Genomic DNA, 18,757 nt, shown 5'->3' on the forward strand with positions numbered 1-18,757 from the left:
TGTCCTTAGCCAGCTGTCCACCAGCTCCCAGGGGAGCCTAGGATTCTGGCACATGCTCACAACTCCCCAAAGGCAGATTTTCCCCTGAGGCACTGCCCTGCTGTGGCTCCCAGGTGCCCAAGGCTATGGGGAGATCTGAGGGAAACTGAGGCACAGAAATGGGACAGTAATCTACTCAGGAACGTTTAGTTAGCAAGTTAGAAACAAAATACAAATTTCTTCCTTCTGCCTTCTGGCCTCTAGGGGGCATCTCCAACCTCATTTCCTCACTGCCCAGTCTCAGCTCACCCAGACCCACTGATCTATCCTCAGGGTACCTGCGTACCTGCCTTGGGGCCTGGGCCCAGCTGTTCCCTTTGCTTGGGATCCTTTTGGTTCACAGTCCTGTTCATTCTTCAGGAATCAGCTGGAGCTCCACCTCCTCCAGGAAGCCCTCCCTGTCTCCTGAGTCCCTTGGAGTCCCTAGAACTCATCCTAGGTCCCACAGATCCAGCAGCCTTCCAGACTGCAGGCTTCTGGGCACCCTGCAGTGGCTCGGCAAAGGGGGCTGACGAGGCACACGGGCAGCCCCTGCTTCCCAGAGTCCACTTTCCTTCTTCACCCCCTCACATCTTGTCAGCTTTCTAACAGGGGCCTGACTCCAGAGCATTCTCCCTGCCCTGGCCTCCGGGTCTGCAAACTCCAGGCCTCACTGGGCTCTCTGGGTAAACAGATGGGAGGAGAGGCCCTAATGGTAGCAGGCCTCGGCAGGAGGCGGTGATTACAGGAGGCGGAGGACAAATGAGGCTTAACAGAGCCAGGTCTGAGGGCACCCTGCACAATTCTCCACAGATCCCCAGAACCTCCCTCAACCCTACGCTCTGTGCCCCCAGACCCTGAGGGTCTTTTCTGCAAACATTACGCCCCACAGCTGGTTCACGACCACTGCTATAGGTCTTGGGCCCTGCCAGGGTCTACACCTGCTAGGCATCTGAAGCAGTTTACGGTCGCAGTGAGCTCAGCTGAAAGCCTGGAGCTCCGTGCTGGGCTCCTCTGGGGTGTACCTTCCTCTCTCAGAGCCTCAGTTTCCCCACCTGTATTATGAGGGGTTGGGCCAAATGATTTCTAAAGACCATTTCTCCCCCAGGCAGCCGGGATGCTATGATTCAAATAGAGAAGCCACCCCTGCAGCCCCACCCAGTGTCTGCTCCCTCCCTGCAAAGTCACGGAGGCTTTGGACCAGGACACAGGGCCTGGGCATGGCTGTCCTCACCCTAAGTGTGTGGCTCCTGGACCAGAGGGAGACAAACGCCAGGGCTGAGCGAGGGGCAGGTGAGCAAACATCAGTGGGAGGGAGAAGCACCGAGGTGAGCCACACCCAAGGAACCCTTCTCCACGGAGTCTGCCAAATCTCAGCTTGCCCCTGGACAGCCCTGTTGGTGGCTGTGGTCATGCGTCCCTGGGATGCGTGTGCCACCCCACACACCTACATGGGTGATCACACACAGTCAGCAAGGCTCCCACAAAACGCTGGGAGAACCAGAGGGAACCAGACCCCCCTCCTAACCCCCCTCCAAAGGATGCCTTCCTGTCTGGCCTGTCAGCCTCCTGCACCTGCCATGATGATGCTGTGTGATCCTGGGCTGGACTCTGGGCCTCTCTGGCCCCACCATGTCACTGAATAGGTTTGTCCATGTCTCCCTGCCAGCCCCCACTCTGCCAACTCCCTGCCACCCCAATCAGGAAGGGGTGCAGACAGCGGTGACAGAGGGTGGTAAGTGAGCTCTGCTCTAGGGCAGCTGCACATTTCAGCATTGTAGAAGACTGGCTTTTCCTCATGGTAAAGAGCCCCAGCCCCTGGGGGTAAAGAAGCCCCACAGGTGTCTGGGTTGCTGAAGAGGGCCAGGTGAGCCGCAGGTCTGGCCAGCTGGAGTATACAAGCTGCCAGCCTTGACCCTCCCTGCTGCCACAGGCTCCGGGTGAGCTGTGAACCCCAGCTTGCAGGCTGGGGCCAGACCCCCACCTCCTGGCCTTCACAGATGAGGTGCTACTCTCCACAGCTCCTTTTAACCCTCTATTCTCCGCACGATCAAAGTCAAACTCTGTGACCCTCAGGAGCTGCCTTAGCACCTGCTTCCAGCTGTGGCTGGATGAAGGTTCCTCTTCAGCTGGACCCCTGACCTACTCCACCAAGTTTGCAGAGACCTCAGGAAGACCTTACTCCTTCACTCTTCTGTGTAAGGCTTTAGCTCCTTCCTCCAGGCAGCCTCCTCTGACTGCACCCTCCAGCATCAGGGAAGAGCTGCCCCTCCCAGCCCCTACTGCCTTTACCCGCTGAGGGCACCCACCTAGCACACATTGCACTGTAGACTCCATGAGCTCCACTCAAGCCCAGGGCTGTGCTCACCCAGCACTCGAACAAAGATTCACTTTTGGATGCCAGTGCCTAGCACAGTGCTGGTGCTCAGTAAGTGTTCAGCCCACTCTGGCTGATGGAGTGAATGGTTCACCCAAGAAACATGAAAGTACCTACCAGAGACAGTTTGATGTGTGGGGAAAACACATAACATAGTGTCAGGTAAAAGTAGCTGAATCTCAGCTTCGCCAATAGCTCTGTAACCCTGGGTATATTTCTTAACCTCTCTGTGCTTTGAGTTGCCTCATCCACACAGTGGGATAACCCCAGCTTCCCTGGGCTGCTGAGGCCCTTCAGAACATTGCAGGTTGTGAACCCTGATGTGTTCCAGTCCTCTGGCTTTATAAACCAATGCACAATTGCATCGGAGGAAAAGGGACTTGTCCAAGGTCACACGGCAGGTCTGCAGAAGGACTGAGACTTGAACAAAAGTCCTGCTCAGAGGGCCTATGAGAACAGCGGCCCACCCTGCTGACCCAGGGAGCATTCCACCTTGGGCAGCAACAGTCAGTGGGCTGTAGACTATTTCTAGCTCCAGGTTGGGGTAGGGGTTGCAGGGTCAAGGCTGGCCCAGAGGCTGGGGGTGGAGGGGCCTGGGCTGCAGGCAACGAATTCCAGGCAGGGAGAGGAGGGTGTGCATTCTCAGCTGGCGCTGAAGACTGACAGGCACGCCACATGGGGACCCTGGAATCCTAGCTCTGTGTGGCCACGGCCAGCACCATTGTGAGCTGGGCTTGGCATTCAAGGACTTTGAAGCCAGCCCCAAACCCACCACGTACTGTGTAGCCCTGGAAATCTGCTGACAGATAGTTGGTGGTGTTCATGCTGTCAGCACGAAGCCACAAACATGGGGCTGGAGGGGACGGCTAAGGAGTGTGGCTGTCACCCCAGGTCCCTGCCCACAGAGCTCTCATCGACAGCTGTTTGGGGTCACCTCATATGAAACCCAAACCCAGCCCATCCCCTACATCCCCTCTGAAATGACAATCCAAGCATGTCCCTCCCTATCTGCCCCCAGCCCTGGGGGTCAGCCCCATCACTCACCCCATCTGTTCACCCACCATCAATGTGTACACGTCCCAGCCCAGAGGGACTTCGTCGAATTCCTCACAACTCAGTGGGATCGGTTCTATTACTATCGCTATTTTACGGATGAGGAAATGGGGCACAGAGAGGTTAGGCCACTCATCTGAAATCACAAAGAGGGGAGTGGCAGAGCTGGAAAACCCCAAAGCTGAGGCCCAGAGTCCACACCCTCATCACGTCACTGCCCTCTGCAGTCACGCACCAAAAGTGCCTTGTAGAAAGTGCCAGCCAGAGCGGGCAGCTGTCATGCCCCCAATGAGAAACCCTCTATCTGTGTCCAGCCTTTGCTCGCTGTCACAGCCCAGACCATCTGGGGCCTTCTCACCTCTGCCTGCTGTGGGACCTGCCTTGGTACCACATACGCCTGCCTCCAGTCCGCCAGGCTGAGAGAATTGGGCCATGGCCCCCACAGGGAAGGGTGGGGTGGGGGGTCGTACTCCAGCTGGCCACTGGGGCCTCTTACCCACCAGGGGCTGGAGCTCTTTACCAGGGGGAAAGCCAGTCTTCCAAAATGCTGAAGGGTGAAGCTGCCCAGAGCAGAGCCCACGTGCCACCCTCTGTCACCACTGTCTGCACCCCTTCCTGATGTGGGCTTGACCTCAGCCCAGGAGCTAGGCTCGGGGGTTGTACCTTTGAGCTTCTATTTTCCCATCTGGCAATGGGAATGGGAACTTTCAAGGGCTTTCTCAATGGTCTGATGGGGTGTGAAAGAGCTTGCATACTGTAGAGAACTCTACAGTACAAGAGGTCATTGTAGATACTGGAGGGGTCATGGGGCAAAGGTCAGGAGGAGGGGCTGCGGTTAGAGAAGTCTCCATGGCATCTGACCTGTAGGAGTGAGTTTGCCAAGTAAAGACAGGCAGGCAAGGGGCCATCAGGCAGAAGACTCTGCAAATAAGACACAGAAAAGAACCTTCCACCCCCTGTAACCTGGAGGATTTGGAAACACACACACACACAGAACAGGCTTCCAAAGTATGCAGGGGCAGGGCGGAGAAGGTAGACAGGGGCAGATCAGAGAACCCTTGAACACCACTGCCTGACAGGAGGGGCTGTAATCCCACCCTCGCTGAAGCCACTGTTCCCAGATGTTTGGGACAAGCTGGTTGCTGGCACTGCTGAGGCTTCTGCTGCTGGGAGGAGGGCAATATTCTCTCCCTTGGGCAGATGAGACTCACAGGGTGGTGGGGGACTTGGCCAGGGTCCCGAGGCCAGTAAGTAACTGGTGGAATCTGCAAGTGAACTCAGGTCTTCCCTTATTCTAGGCAGGACTGGCTACGTGGGTGGGCAGTTGCACAGGGCCCCACGCTCAGAAGGACCCACTCTGGGTTGAATGCTCTAGGGCCACCGTCTTGAAATCCTTCATAATTTGTGAACAATGGGCCCCACATTTTTGTTTTGCACTGGGCCCCATAAATTATGTAGCTGGTCCTGATTCTAGGACATTCTGATGGACAGTGTTTGGGGAGAGCCAATGAATGAACGTTCACTTCTCTGGGACTTTGCAAGAGCCAGGCCCTCTACTTGGTCTTCCTTTTTCCCTCTACAATTTTTGCAAATTTCCCTCGCAAATTTCCCCTTACCTTCCAATGCCCAACTCAGCTCCTGGGGATCCCTCCCAGATTTCCTCTCCATAGACAGGCAGACCCATGGTCCCTATGCCAGGGTCCCACACCCTCATTGCACTAACAAGCCTGCTGATGGGTATGCAAGGAGTGCCTGCCACCCCCAGGCTAGAGCACCCCAGAGCTTCCTGCCGGCCAGGTTTCCAAAGGACCACGCTAAGGACACGTTACAAAGGGGTCACGGAGAGGAATTTACTAGATCATGCCCAGACAGTGGACCCGAGAGAACAACCCACCTTTTTACTTGCAAGGAAGTGGACACTCTCTGGCCTGGGAATACAGGGCTAGGGTAAAACCAGGAACCAGGAGCCCCCTTGGGAAGTTCAACTAACCTGGATGGGCCCTGCCAGGAAGAGGGAGGGAAGAGAAGTCTTGAATCTGGGGTGCAAATGCCACTTCCTGGCTCTGTGGCCCACTCACTCTGAGCCTCAGTTTCCTCATCTGTAAAGTGGGCATGAAATGACCTAACCCTGAAGGGAGCTTACTGGAGAAAAGAACACAAATTCTGGCAGCTGACAGTCTGGAGCCCAGCTCCACCACTTTTGAGCAGGTATCCTTGAGAACCTCACCTACACTCATGGGGCCTCAGGTTCTTCATCTAGAAATTGTTCAGTGAGGCCTCCCTCTCTGGGCTCTTAAGCTCATGTATGTAACAAGCCAGGTCCCCAGCAGGGACTCTTGTATGGTTGGTATAATGAAGCCGGACACTACAGGACCCCAACTCCCCAGGAGCGAACAGGGGAAGTGCAGCTGGGGGCAGGGATGGCACAGACCTTACCAGCTTATCACGCCCAGGTCTCAGAGAGCATCCAGGCTCCAGGGACCTGGGATGGAGTCTCCAGGAGATGAGGAGCAGGAATAAGGCCCCACAGACATCCCACAGCGATGCCCACACCCATAACCCACTTTCTTCTCATGAGAATAACACTTCTGATTTGTTGAAGCCCTGCAGAGCACAAATTGTTCTCAGCACTGTACATCAGTGTCTCTGATCTTCACGAGCTCCTTGTCCAGGATGCTGGGGCCAGATGGTGACTGTGTTTCCTGTTTCCAGATGAGGAAGCTGAGGCCCAGAGAGGACAAGAGCATGTCCATGGTCACACAGTGGCCCTCAAACCCTGACAGTCCCTCTCCCCCCATACATACAGAGGTCACAGCTCAGCCTTGACCCAAAGCTGCCCAGCCACCCCAGGAACTACTGGAAGTTTCAGCAGGTGAGAAGCCAATGACCCCTGAACGGCCCCTTCTCCTTGGAACACACCCCTTCCTGTGTGTGTGTGTTTGTGCGCGCGCACGTGTGCGCACAGGTGAGTGCCTCCCTGTGTGTATGTGGGAACAGCCCCACACTCGTGGCCCTTTATAATCTTCCCATCCCCTTTCCAACTTCATCCCCCATCCCCGGCTTCTGTCTCCCCAAATGCTACTCACTTTTGGGTCACCTCCCCAGAATGCCCCCTTTAACCTATGAACCCCGTCCACTCCACTGTCACAGTGCTTGCCACATCTGCTGTGATCTCCAGCCAGAGCACAGAACAGGACAGGGCCCTCTCCTCTGCATCACAGGGGCTGCTGTCAGGCCTGGCATACAGTAAGTGGTTAATACAAGCTTGGGAAACTGAACCGGGAGGCAGAGGGAGAGAGAGCCTTATCCAACCAGCATACCCCTCCTCTAGAAGGGGCCCTGGGTGCCACCTTGGGGATCACAGAGATCATGTCACAACACACCCACAAATGAGTCATGACCCCAGGCAACCAGCAGGCACTGTCACCTTGTAAAAGCCTCATCCCTTTGCCTTGAATTGGGACAGGACCTAGCAGTTCTGGGGACACCCATGATCACCTCGATGCTAACCCCTAAGAAGAGGCCAGAAGAGGCGGTCAAGGCCAGGGGCAGAGTGGACTGGGGTTAGAGGCTGGCACACTGGAGCCACACAGACCTGGAACTGAGGGGCCCATGGGGGCTCAGCCAGGCGTGTGGCCTTGGGCAAGTTGCTCCCCGACCACAAGCCTCAGTTTTCTCATCTGTACAATGGGGATGATAACAGCACCTGCCTCACAGGGCTGTGGTGAAGATGAAGAGAGTTACTAACTACACAGAACTCAGCACTGTGCCTGGCATGGAGTTACATACTCAGAATGTCAGAGGATATTATTATTTTCACGCACTAGATGAGAGAGCTGAGGCTCTCAACTATGAACGGACATGGATGCCCAAGGCTACACCGGGAGCTGGCAACAGAATAAAACCAAACGTCCAAGTGCCGGGCCGGGGCACACCCCTCTCCTAACCCTCCACTCTCTGGCTCCCTCTGAGAGGAGGAGGCCAAAAGAGGTGAAAACTGAGAAATAAGCCCCTTCTGCTAATTCCTCAGGGATGACAGCCCAGCTCCCGGGTCTCCAGGCCCCAGAAGAGTACCAGTGGCTGGGGCTGGGCCCCACACCAGTGGACACCGGGTGCCAAGGCCCAGCCCATCTTGCTTACCTGCCGAGGCCTCCGCCGACCACCAGGACTGGAGGCCGCTAAGAGTGTCAGGAAAAGGTTGCAGTGGAAGAAGGCAGCAGCCCTAGCAGTCCAACTTGGCCAAGCACAGCTGTTGCAGGTCCTACAGGAGAGAGGAGAGGGCATGGTGAGCTCCAAGCCTGAGCCTGGGGATGACCCCAACCCCCTTCACCCACCTCCAGGTCCCGCTTGCCCAGGCCCCTCTGGTCATCTCTTGGAGGACCAAGGAAACTGGGTGCTGCTCCCTACCCCATCCCCATAAAGGCCCAGCTCCTGAACTTCAATGTGCAAGGCCCAGAACCAGCCCCAGCACCAAGGTCAGCTCCTCTGCACCCCGGACTACAGCGGCAGCCATGCCGGCACACCAACCACCGGGTTGCAGTCAGCTCAGACCCCCAGAACCCCCACCCTTCAGACATGCCAGGTGCTCTGCCCGGAGCCCTTTTCCCCACTTCTCTGACTTTCAAAGCCCCTCTCTGTTCAGATACCTCCATGGAGCCCTCTCTGACCTGTCGCTCCTTTTCCTGTTCACCCTGCAGCGGTTTTGGGACGAGCTGACCCAGCTCTCTATAGGCCTAGCTCCTCCCTGAGCGGAGCTCCTGGACATCGAGAATGAGATCTAGTTTATCCTCTGAGGCTCACAAGGCCACAGGGAGTCCCTGAGAGATGGATGAATGGATGAATGAATGAATGAGTGGGGCAGTGAAGATATTCTGTGACTAAGCTGAACAAAATGGGCCAACTGACATGAACTCTGAAATCAGGAAGCCTGCTGAGCTCTCCCTGGGCCATTGCAGGCCCTTCCCCCTGTTAGATTCTGGCATCCAGGGGTCAGGTTGGGGAGAGGAAAGAGATTTAGTGAAGTTGACTCTCTTTTCTGTCAGTTCACAAATGAGGAAACTGAGGCCCTGACAGGGGAAGCGTTTCTTCCCACGGTCCCACAGCGAGAGAGAGGCGAGGCCAGAAGTAGAACCAAGTACCCTGGTCTTTCCCACTGCCTGGAGCTGTCACCCCCCGACCCAGACAATGCCATGGCAGTCCCCCCACCCAGATCCTGCGTCCTAATGTCGGCTCACGCAGACCCCCAGCCTCCCTGACTGTTGGGGGATCAGGCTAGCTGTGGAAGGCAGCTTTTGGGTAAAGGAAAGAGGGCAGTGGGGTGGCCCTGGGGTGAGAAAAAGTGCAGTAGGAGAGCATACTCAGCATAGGGCCATCTAGTCTGATGGCCCTCCTTCCTCAGCCTCTTGGGGACATTATGGAGAATCCCAGGGTCAATGATACCCCTCCAGCCCATCTTCAGCTTGGGGGCTGGGTCTTTCTAACACCCCTATTTACCACCTCACTCCCCTCCACAAAGCCCTCCGGGCCTCCCAAACACTGCTGGTAGGGCACGCCCTTGGTCACCACCTTAGGGAACAGTTTGGAAGCGTCCCCTGCCTTGTGGTCTATCAGCGACTCAGCATTTCCACCTCCATGGAAATGTGTGCCTGTGGTTCCCCAAATACATGTGCTAGAATGTTCACAGCAGTGCTATTCATAACAGCCCCAAAATGAAAACTTCCCAAATGGCCATCAATTGTAGAATGAATAAATCAGCGTATCCACACAAAGGAATACCGCACAGCAATGAGAATGAACAATCTGCAACTATATCCAACAATACAGATAAATCTTATGAACATAATGTTGACCAAAAAAGCCAGACACAGTGGAGAACATACTTAAGGGGTCCATTTATATAAAGGTCAAGAACAGGCAAAACTACTCCATGCTTGTGGTAGAATAAGCACATATGGCCACAGATTCTTTGCAGCTCCTCCTATCGAAAGGTGTGTTCTGCCCTCCGCCCCTGAATTTGCGCCGGCCATGAGACTTGTTTTCACCACTGGACTTGGTGAATGTGGCATTTTGTGACTTACAGAGACTAGGTCTCAAGAGATCCTTCTCTTTCTGGCCTTGGCCCTCTTGGAACATGGCCTGGCCATGGAAGGCAGCTGGTCTACCTTACTGGAGGCTGGAGGAGAACTGAGGCCGCCCAGCCAACAGCCAGCACCAAATGGCAGATGTGACTGAGGCCATCTTCGACCATCCAGTCCAGCCAGCCCTTCAGGCAACTAGAGTCACATGAGCCCCAGGGAAACCAGTAGAGGGACTGCCCAGGCAAACCATAAAATTATGAGGCGTAATCAATGGTGCTTGTTTGTTTTAAGCCACTAAGTTTTGGGGTGGTTTGGGGGCAGCAATAGGTAACTGATAGTGTGCTGCTGATAATGCAAGGATACTGCAGTCATTGTCCTTGAGGGGGCGCAATGACTGGAAGGAGGTAGATGGGGGGGTGGTTCTAGGGAATCTGGAATGTTGTTTCTTGATCTGTATGGTGGTTACCTGAGTGTATTCATTTTGGCTACACTTAGGATATGCACACTTTTTCTGCATGGATGTACTACTTCAATAGAAGCTGAAAACAAACAAACCTTCTGTGGCTCTCTGCCCAGGCGGACTAGATCCAGCCCCACCCTGGCCTGCCTGCCTCTCTAGCCCAGCCCCTGCCCAGATGGCCTCACCTCACTCTCCTCTGCACAGTCATAGTCCCACCTCACACCTCTGCACCTGGGAGGCCCCTCCCCTTCCTCCTGTACTTCCAAGCCGGAGGGCAGGCAGCACCTCCTCCTGGAAGCCTTCACAGACTGCCCCTGCCTTGCCTAGGTGTCCAGATTCACACAACTCTCTCTCTCTGAAGCTGGATCTTTCTGAGCACAGAGTTAATTCTTTCCCTTTGGTTTCCCCAGCTCTTGGGATCTCTCCAAGAGGGGCCCTGTCATGGTTAGGTAGCACCCGTCTTCCTATCCCCCTAGGGTCGGGCCCTGCACAGTGGTGCTGGGATGATCAGAGCAGACTTCCGGGGTGAAGGAGGATGGCGGGAACTAGTGATCACAAGACGGGTCGTATGCCAGCACCTCCCGGGACCCAGGCTTCTCCCACGTAGACCGAGGGCACGGCTGAATTTGGGGATACAAAGAGGGTCTATAAAGAGGGGGAGGACTTAGGGTGTCCCCCATCTTGTAGCAGATGGTAACACCCGTGAAAGGGCACCACTCCTTCCCTCTTTACTACCTAGTAAAATAAAGCCCGACTGGCAGTCAGCACTGCATCTCTGCTGAAACACGGCAAACTGACAAAGCAAGGGAGAGTTGTAATGTCCGACAGACGGGGCATCAGCTCTGCTAAAATCCTTCCATGGACTGACTCGTCTCCACCAGGGCCAAGCAAGAAGGCGGAAGCCTGCCCTTGCCCCGCGCCTGCTCTCAATGGCTGAGTGGGGTCTCAGCTGAACCCCGCACCAGGGCCTCAGTTCTAGATGCCTCATGTTTGCAGCTCCAGTTCTGTCCTCAATGGGTGTGCGGCCCTGGGGGAGACCCCTCTGGCCTCAGCTCCTCCACACTCATCCCAGAGATCTGGCTTAGTCAACTCTCCGATGAGTCACATTTTTCAGTCCTGTGGGAGGACTGGCCCCTGACAGGCCAAGGCAGTTTTAAGGCCCAGGAATCTTTCTGTCTCTCTCAGAATCTTCACTGTGCCAATGACGGTGCTTGCCAGAAGCAGCCTGATGTGCCCAGGGTAGTCCACCTTGTCACCCACCTGCCCCTGGGAAAGGGGGCACAGGCCTGGAGCGGGAAGTCCATCCCCACCCCATGTCTGGGCATTTTCTCTGGTACCCAGATTCCTTTGCTAAGAAAGGAAGGCTCCTTGCCCAGCAGAGAGGCACAGATAAGCCAGAGGGTGGCCAGGACAGGAGAGTGCAGAACACTTCGACCCAGGAAAGGCAGTCTCTCCTGCAGCAGAGGAACCTCCACATGAGGGTCCCCTGAGGTCCAGCCTAACATGGGAAGGAACTCTGGCCTGTCTTCCACAGGTGGCTGTGCTGTCCCACGAAGTGGTGAGGGCCCCGTCCCCAGAGGCGTGCAAGCAGAGAGAGTGGCCGTGTGGTGCTGTGGGCGCTGGAAGCATCAGAGCTGGAGCTGAACTCTCTATGTCCCAAACTCCTCTGATGATAACAATCACCTGGGCTGTTGTTAAACTCACAGCTTCCCAGGCCTCTCCCCTGAGAATGGAAGTCTGTGGGTCTGGAATGCAGCCCAGAAATGTAAATTTTTAACAAGTCCTCCCAGGTGATTCTTTGCATCTAGAAAGTTTGGGGGAGCACTGGCAGATAACCTGTTGGGTCCCTTTGGGCCCTGAGGTTAGTGATTCTAAGCCCCTCCCTCTACACACCACCCTTACCCTATCTGGAAGACGTGGCTGGCAGCAGACTCACTGCATCGTTAAAATAAAAATGATTTAAAAGCTTTAGGAGGAGGCAAAGATGTCAGGGGGAGGGTGGTTCTCAGCCCATGGTGGTACCAGCAGCAGCTCTCTCCTAGCCCCCGTGGGGCCCCCAGAGTCATCCAGAAAAGCTCAGCACTGGGGAGGGGATGAATTGACAGCTGTTCAGCTGCTGCTCAGTGAGACCCGGAAAAGCAATTATCTTGCTCTTAGCAGAAAGGCACTGGCTTTTACCCGCCCCCTCCCTCCCACCTTCACACACACACAGACACACACACACACCCACCCACCCAGGCCAAGATGCTGCTGGCTGGCTCTGAACCCACTTCCCCCCACCCCCAGCCTCCAGATTCCTCTGACTCTCAACCTCCATCCTCAGAGCACATTTCCAACACTTAAATCATTTAGCCGGCTAAACCGGAGACGGCAAAATGGGTGCTATTTCTTAAAAACATACAGAGAGCGTATTAAATTATTGATAGCCATTAAACAGGGGGAAAAATTAAACAGCTCTCAGCTCTTATCAATCATTCATGCAGTTTCCACTGGGGTGTTTTCTGGAGAGTGATCACACGGGCAGCCCAGGGAGCTGACTCCTGCTGGCAAGGAAGGCGAAGGCTGCATGGAAATTGCGTAGGGGTCGCTGCAGCCCCCCGCAATTCCCGGGGCAGAGGCTGCGGAGGGGGTCTGGTGGGGGGAGGTCAGCCTCTTTGCTGGCAAACCCCCCCACCACATCATTAACAAAGGAACACTCCGACACCACCTTCAGGAACCTCCTTCGTGAAATCCAGTCTGCTTTTATTGAGCGTCTAGTATACATCAGGCGTGCAAAGCGCCCAGATAAATAAGCCTCAGAGCACTCACACAGGCAAATGTAGGAGTCTTTGCTGGAAAATGTGACTACACTGCATTGTGATAGCCGCAATGGAGCCCAACAGGGTGGGTCAGGGAAAGGGGGCGGCTTTGGCTGGAGGAGGGGCTGCCCGGGAAAGCTTCACTAAAGAAATGATTCTGGGGTAAATTCTTGCCCAGAGCATAAGTCCGGGAAGGGCATTCCAGGAAAGCGGTACAGCCCCGGTAGAGGCCCGGCGGGCTCGCTGTACCCGATCTCAGTGCTCCATCCTGTCAATAGCCCTGCAGTTACTGGCCGGGTGGGGTTAGGGGCTTGAGCACAGTTTGAGGAGCAGAGAGCTGGCTGTCACCTTAGCCTCTCCTCCAGCCCCTGGTCAAATCTAGGCCAGGCCAGGGGAGGGAAGTATGAGGCCAGGGCCCCCTCAGTGTGGACAGGCAGGAGGCTGGGGTTCACCCCAGCTGCCAGGGGCAGCGGCAACGCCACCCCCGCATGGCAGATCCATTTCCTGGCTCTGACTCAGGACACCTAAGCCAGTGTGTGACGCAGACCACGGAGGCTGCAGGGCCAGGACGCCGCTGGTCTTCCGGCCACAGACAGGCCTGACAGTGCTGTCCTCGGGAGACGGGCTCCCTCCTGTCGCTGAGCCATGCCAAGGACCAGGGCACCAGGGCTGTGGGAGCCAGCGGACACCCGATACCACCCCACCTCTTTGCTTGGGGACCATCCACAACCAGGGGCCATTTGAGGCTCTGAGGACAGGCTGGGCTGCTGGCTGCTGCAGGGAACAAAGAGGCCAGGCCCATGCCCAGCCCGGCCCTGCCCGCCGAACACACAGGGAAGAGCATCACGTTCTTGAACGCCTTTCAGAAGCCCGAGCTTCTCAGGAGCCTGAGTTAGGAGCCTGGAGCTGGGAGCTGGGAGGAGGCCCTGCCAAGTGTTGATAGCACCCTCTCCAGAGAAAGCTGCTGTCACAGGGAAACATTCTGGGGAGAGCGGTTGTTTACCACCAACGCCTGGGACTGTCAAGAAATAATCTGAAGAAATTAAATGTGCAAAGTTGAAAAGACATAAAGGAAGCCCCAAGCCTGGGACTTTTCAACCTGGAAGATCAGGCTGCTTTATGTTTTGCATGGTTTGGGGAAATAGTCTTAAATCTGCAAGGGGGTAGGGGAGGTTGGGGGTAGTATGTGTGCAACCAGCCAGGAATGGGAGAATGGGGCCCTGAGCACTGTCGACCTTGGCCTCTTTGGCCTCAGTCTGCTCATGTCCAGAGCGACAGATACACATCTGGACTTGGTAAGACCACGTGACCTTACAGGACAGGGGTAACCTGTAGGCTGTCCATCCACAGTCTGCCAGGAACATGAAGTTCCTCAAAGCTGCCTCAACCCCCACAACACACTCACCCGAAGACCTGGAACAACAGGGCTGGGCGAGCCTGAAAAAGTCATCAGTCATCCCCCAGCCTCTGCACACACCGGTATACCTGCCAGCGGTATGCAACTCTGCTAGGTCCCTGTAGCTCCTACCTGGATTGCTGCACGTGTCCCCTTCCCTCTAGTCCAGCTCCACACAAGTGCAGGGAACTGTGCTGGGCTTGGGCCTGAGCTGGCACAGAAGAGGCTGTCAAGGAAGGTTTGCTGACCAGCAGAATCAAGACACGAATGGGCAAAGGACCCCCAAATCCAAATCAAAACATACCTGTCCCTGCTCAGGTAGCAGCCCCACTGCCAGCACCTCCCACTGCCAAACTCCCAAGTCCCCTAAGCCCTTCAACTATGAGTTACGTCCGAACTTCTAGACATCTCTTACACCCTCTGCATTCTAGCCATTGCACAACGACTCAACCTCCCCTGCACTTTCATGCCCCAGGGCCTTTGCATATATGATTGCTTTCTCTTTACTCAGCCAAGTCCTGCTCTGGGTCAAGCTCTATTTCCTCCTCTGTAACTGTTGCAACACTTTTCACATTACACCAGACTGGATTCTGGTTGCATCTGCTCTGAACTAAGTGGGGGGCCCCATGAACAAAACAGGGTTTCTTCTATCAGCATTTGGCCCATGGGGTCAGAGAGGTGCTTCTAACTTTACTACAGTCAAACAACCATTCCAGCCCCTAGCCTGTAGGCCAGAATCAGTTCCTTCTAAGGGCTAACCTACATCGCTACTGCTGTAATTTAAAAAACCATTCCCTGGATAGTGGGTGAGATGTTCTCAGCCAAGTGTAAATGAGACTGTACTCTTGGAGCTCCTGGAGCTGAGGGAAGGAGCAGGCTTGGGAATTTCCAGGCAAAGGCCAGCAGAAATTGGCCACAAATGAATCATTAACTCTCGAGTCGAGGGCTCCGAGTGGCTGATGCCAAGGTCTCGGGCTCTGGCCTGTGTGGGCCACTTGGCCTTGCTTTGGCTCAGGCCTGAGGGTGGCCCCGCCCCCCTGCTGGCCATCTGCTTCACCCCATGGCCACTGGTCACTGAGAGCCAAGGCCATCTGGACCAGATGTCTTATGGAAGAGGGCACGCCTTTCCCCAGGAACGACTCCAAACCTTTGCCACACACTTCTGTCCTTCTGGAATGCTGTCCCTTCAGTGAACTGTCCCTGTGTCCTTCAAGGTCTGACTCCAGCCCGGTCTGCTTCCTCTCTGCCCTGCTCATCTGGGCCCACCGTGGCCCACCACCTCTGAGCCCCTGTAGCCCTTGCTGTGTCCGCCAGCGCTGGCCTGGGTGCCGGGGCTCGTTCCTTCAGCGGGCTGGGAACTTTGCACCTCTCCTGGACCCCATCAGCTGGCATGAGGCGGGGCACAGACCAGGGAGCCCACGTGTGATGGGGCTGCCCATGGGCTCAGTCTGCAGCCAGCAGGGGAAAGCACTGGCAGTGGGGTCGGCAGTCCTCGCCTAGCTCAGGTAAGACATTAAGTCTTCCTCTGGGCCTCCTTTCAGGACCCCAGGCCAGCAAGGGTGCAGTCCAGGCAGGGGTATAGTGACTCACAGTCTCCAACGGGGGAGCCAGGTGGCTGTGGGGGGCCTGGCACCCTGACTCCCAGGAACCAGCAGAGGTCAGCACCGACCACCTCCATCCCCGGCCGCCATCCTACAGGCTGGGGTGCAATTTCACCACAGCCCCTCCAAACTGCCCTGAAGGGGGGTCTGGACTCTTCCTGGGTGGGGGCTGATGGACATGCAGTCTGGAAACATAGATCTTACTGTAATAGATGCCAATACATCATTCACCTGTGTTTCTGAACTTAGTGTCCACCTGATGGCAATAAGACTGGCAAAAATAAGAACAAATACTGCCGACTCGAGTGTTTATTTTGTGTCCAGCTCTGTGCTAAGCTCAACACACATTTCTCGCAAATCCTTCCACCACACCACAGGGTACCTCCTGTTAACACATTGCTTGAAAGATGAGGAATCCATGGTTCCTAGAGATGCACATGAAGATGAGGTAATGTGCCTGAGTCCCAAGGCTAGAGTGTGGCTGTTGGTGGTTCAGATGGAGCATCTGACCCGGACCCCCACATGGGACTCACCCCCACATGCCCAGAGCCCCTCTTTTCTGGTGCTTAGAGCTGGAAGACGTGCTGTGAACACCACCCCACCGTCTTCACTGAGCCCTTTCCTCATCTGATCCCCAAAACTGCCCCATGAGATAACCAGTGGGGGTTGTTACTACCATTTTACAGATGGGGAAACTGAGGCTTGATGGGGCAGGGCCTTGACTTATCTCACAGCTTTTACACTTCTTTAATCCTCACACCACCACAAGGTGGCTGTTGTTAAAGTGTGTTATTTCCCACTTTGCCGATGGGAAAACGCTGAGGATGGGAGAAGCAGAGGGACCGTGCCCCACTCGCTGGCGACAGAGCCTGGCATTGTGCTCTGATCTGCCTGCCTCTCAACTGGGCTTCTCCCACGACACGGGGCTGTCCCCAGGGCCTGGCACAGAGTAAGTGTGGGCTTGTGTGCACGGTGGGGAGAGGTGACTCAGAAGCACAGCACGGAGGCCTGGGGACAGGGGCTGCGTCCCTCCCTCCCAGTCTCCCACTACGGGGACGGGGGATGGACTGCTCTGAGGATGAGCCCACCTCCCACTTTCCCACAGGACTCCAAGGCTGGGGCACTCTGCACTTGTTTACCATAGCGGAGTCTTACTGCTGAGTCTAATGATCAGGCCAGGAGCCAGCCACACAGGTCACCATGTGTAGGTATGTGAGTGTGGATGGCATCCAGCCGAGGAAAACAGGATGAGGTGGTGGCCACATGCCCCAGGTATGTACCGCCTCACATCCCAACACAGACATGCGTGAGCACGCACACCCCCTCACTAGTGTCTGCAGGCACACGTGTGTGCACTTGGGCACACTTGCTCATTTGCCCACATGCTCATACCCAGAAGAGCACACACCTGCACTCGGGGCATCTGGGGCGGCCGAGCAGGGATGTGGACAGTTCTGATGCACACGCATGCGCAGGGCCCCGGCAGGGCTGGGGCCCAGGAGAGCGGGCGCGGGAGCAGGTGGGCTGGCGGCCATCTGCAGAGCAACGCCCTCGCCCCTCACTGCTGTTGTGCTCGCGGAGTCAGGCCTGTCTGGAACAGGCCCATAAATCAGGAAGCAGCTTGCCGCAAGCGTTAAATCACGATCCTTAGGACATGGCACTCAGAATGGAGAAGCAGCCGGCTCCAGGCTCAGGCCCACCATCTGGGTCGGGGGGTGGGGGAGTACCTGGTATGTGGCACCCGCTCCACCCAAAGCTACTTCCGCACCCTCAGCCCCGAGTCAGACCCTCTCTTCTGCTAGCCTACTAGGCCCTGCCTCCGCCTGGCCTTTCCTCCCATTCTACCGTTCTTCGTCTGTTCCTGGCCCAAAACTTCTAAGTTTACCCCCCAGGCTGCGGGCCACCCTCCCACCCCCAGCACTGAAGGCTTCTCCCAGTGGCCAGCACACTAGGACCTCGGAGTGCTGAGGCTGGGGGTGGGGTGGTGGAGAGTCCAACGCTGGGGAGGAACTCAGGGGTGCTGTCACCAGACCTGGGAACTGGGCCCTGGGGCCACTCCTCAGCTGTACTTCCCATGAATTGCCTCCCTCCTCCCAGCTTCACGCCTTCCCCTCTGTCTGTAAAACGAGGACTGGAGCGGGACCTCCTGGGGCTGCTCGTCCTGAGGATTGGACGCCCAGGGAAAAGATCCTCTGTGGATGCTGATTAATTATGACTATTCATAACACAACCATCTGTATCTCGTGGTGGAGCGAGGATGATTAAAATGGCCCCACGCCCCGGCAGCAGAATAAACGGGTCTCCAGGTGGGCTGGGGGTCACCCCCAGGTCTGCAAGAGGAGCTGTGGTGGCTGTGTGATGGGGAGGGGTTGTTTATACTGCACTGCACTGACAGATGCAGAGAGGAGACAGGCAGGCAGGCAGGCAGGCAGACCGACGGTGGGGAGCTGCCTTGGCAGCTGATGAACAATAGACAATTACATCGTGCCAAGGCTCTGGGGCAGGATTCTCTCTTCCTACTACTGGGACAAACCACTTGGCCTTTCCAGTCCTCCTCAACCCTTACCTTACACCCCACAGTTGGGCCCGGGGGCCTCAGCTGCAGAGGGTGACAAGGGGGTAGGGATGGGGGCTATCCTCTGTCCAGAGACATCCTGGACACTGTCATCTGCCAGGGCCAGGCCAGCCCCCCACGCCAGTGCTCTACGACTGTGCCTTATATACTCAGGTCCCTCCGCCGAGCAGGCTCTTGCTGTCCCCTGCAAGCCCTGCCCCTCACGTAGCCTCTGAGTAACAAGCCCTTTCTCAACACCTCCTCTTGCGGTAAGGCTGCTGCACACGATCCTCCTCCCACTGCTCCATGGGGCCCAGGACACCCTTGATCTTGCCTGTCCACCCAAAATGCTCTCTCTGGGTACACATCCACCCCTCGCCTCACATTCACCAGACTGCGAGCAGCTCTTGTTGGCCCACCTCT

General features: G+C 56.1%; 1 protein-coding gene across 5 annotated transcripts in view; it reads right to left on the reverse strand.

Annotated features, from left to right (window-relative positions):
* The window catches only part of ZMIZ1 (zinc finger MIZ-type containing 1), a 229,032-nt gene that overhangs the window by 174,881 nt on the left and 35,394 nt on the right, over positions 1-18,757 (reverse strand). For all 5 annotated transcript variants that reach the window (XM_064487995.1, XM_064487994.1, XM_064487996.1 and 2 more), the window contains exon 2: positions 7,589-7,709. The gene's annotated coding sequence lies outside the window, so the exon portion shown is untranslated. The remainder of the gene's footprint in view (positions 1-7,588; positions 7,710-18,757) is intronic.

This window comes from Camelus dromedarius, chromosome 8 (assembly GCF_036321535.1).
Source record: "Camelus dromedarius isolate mCamDro1 chromosome 8, mCamDro1.pat, whole genome shotgun sequence".
Taxonomy (NCBI): domain Eukaryota; kingdom Metazoa; phylum Chordata; class Mammalia; order Artiodactyla; family Camelidae; genus Camelus; species Camelus dromedarius.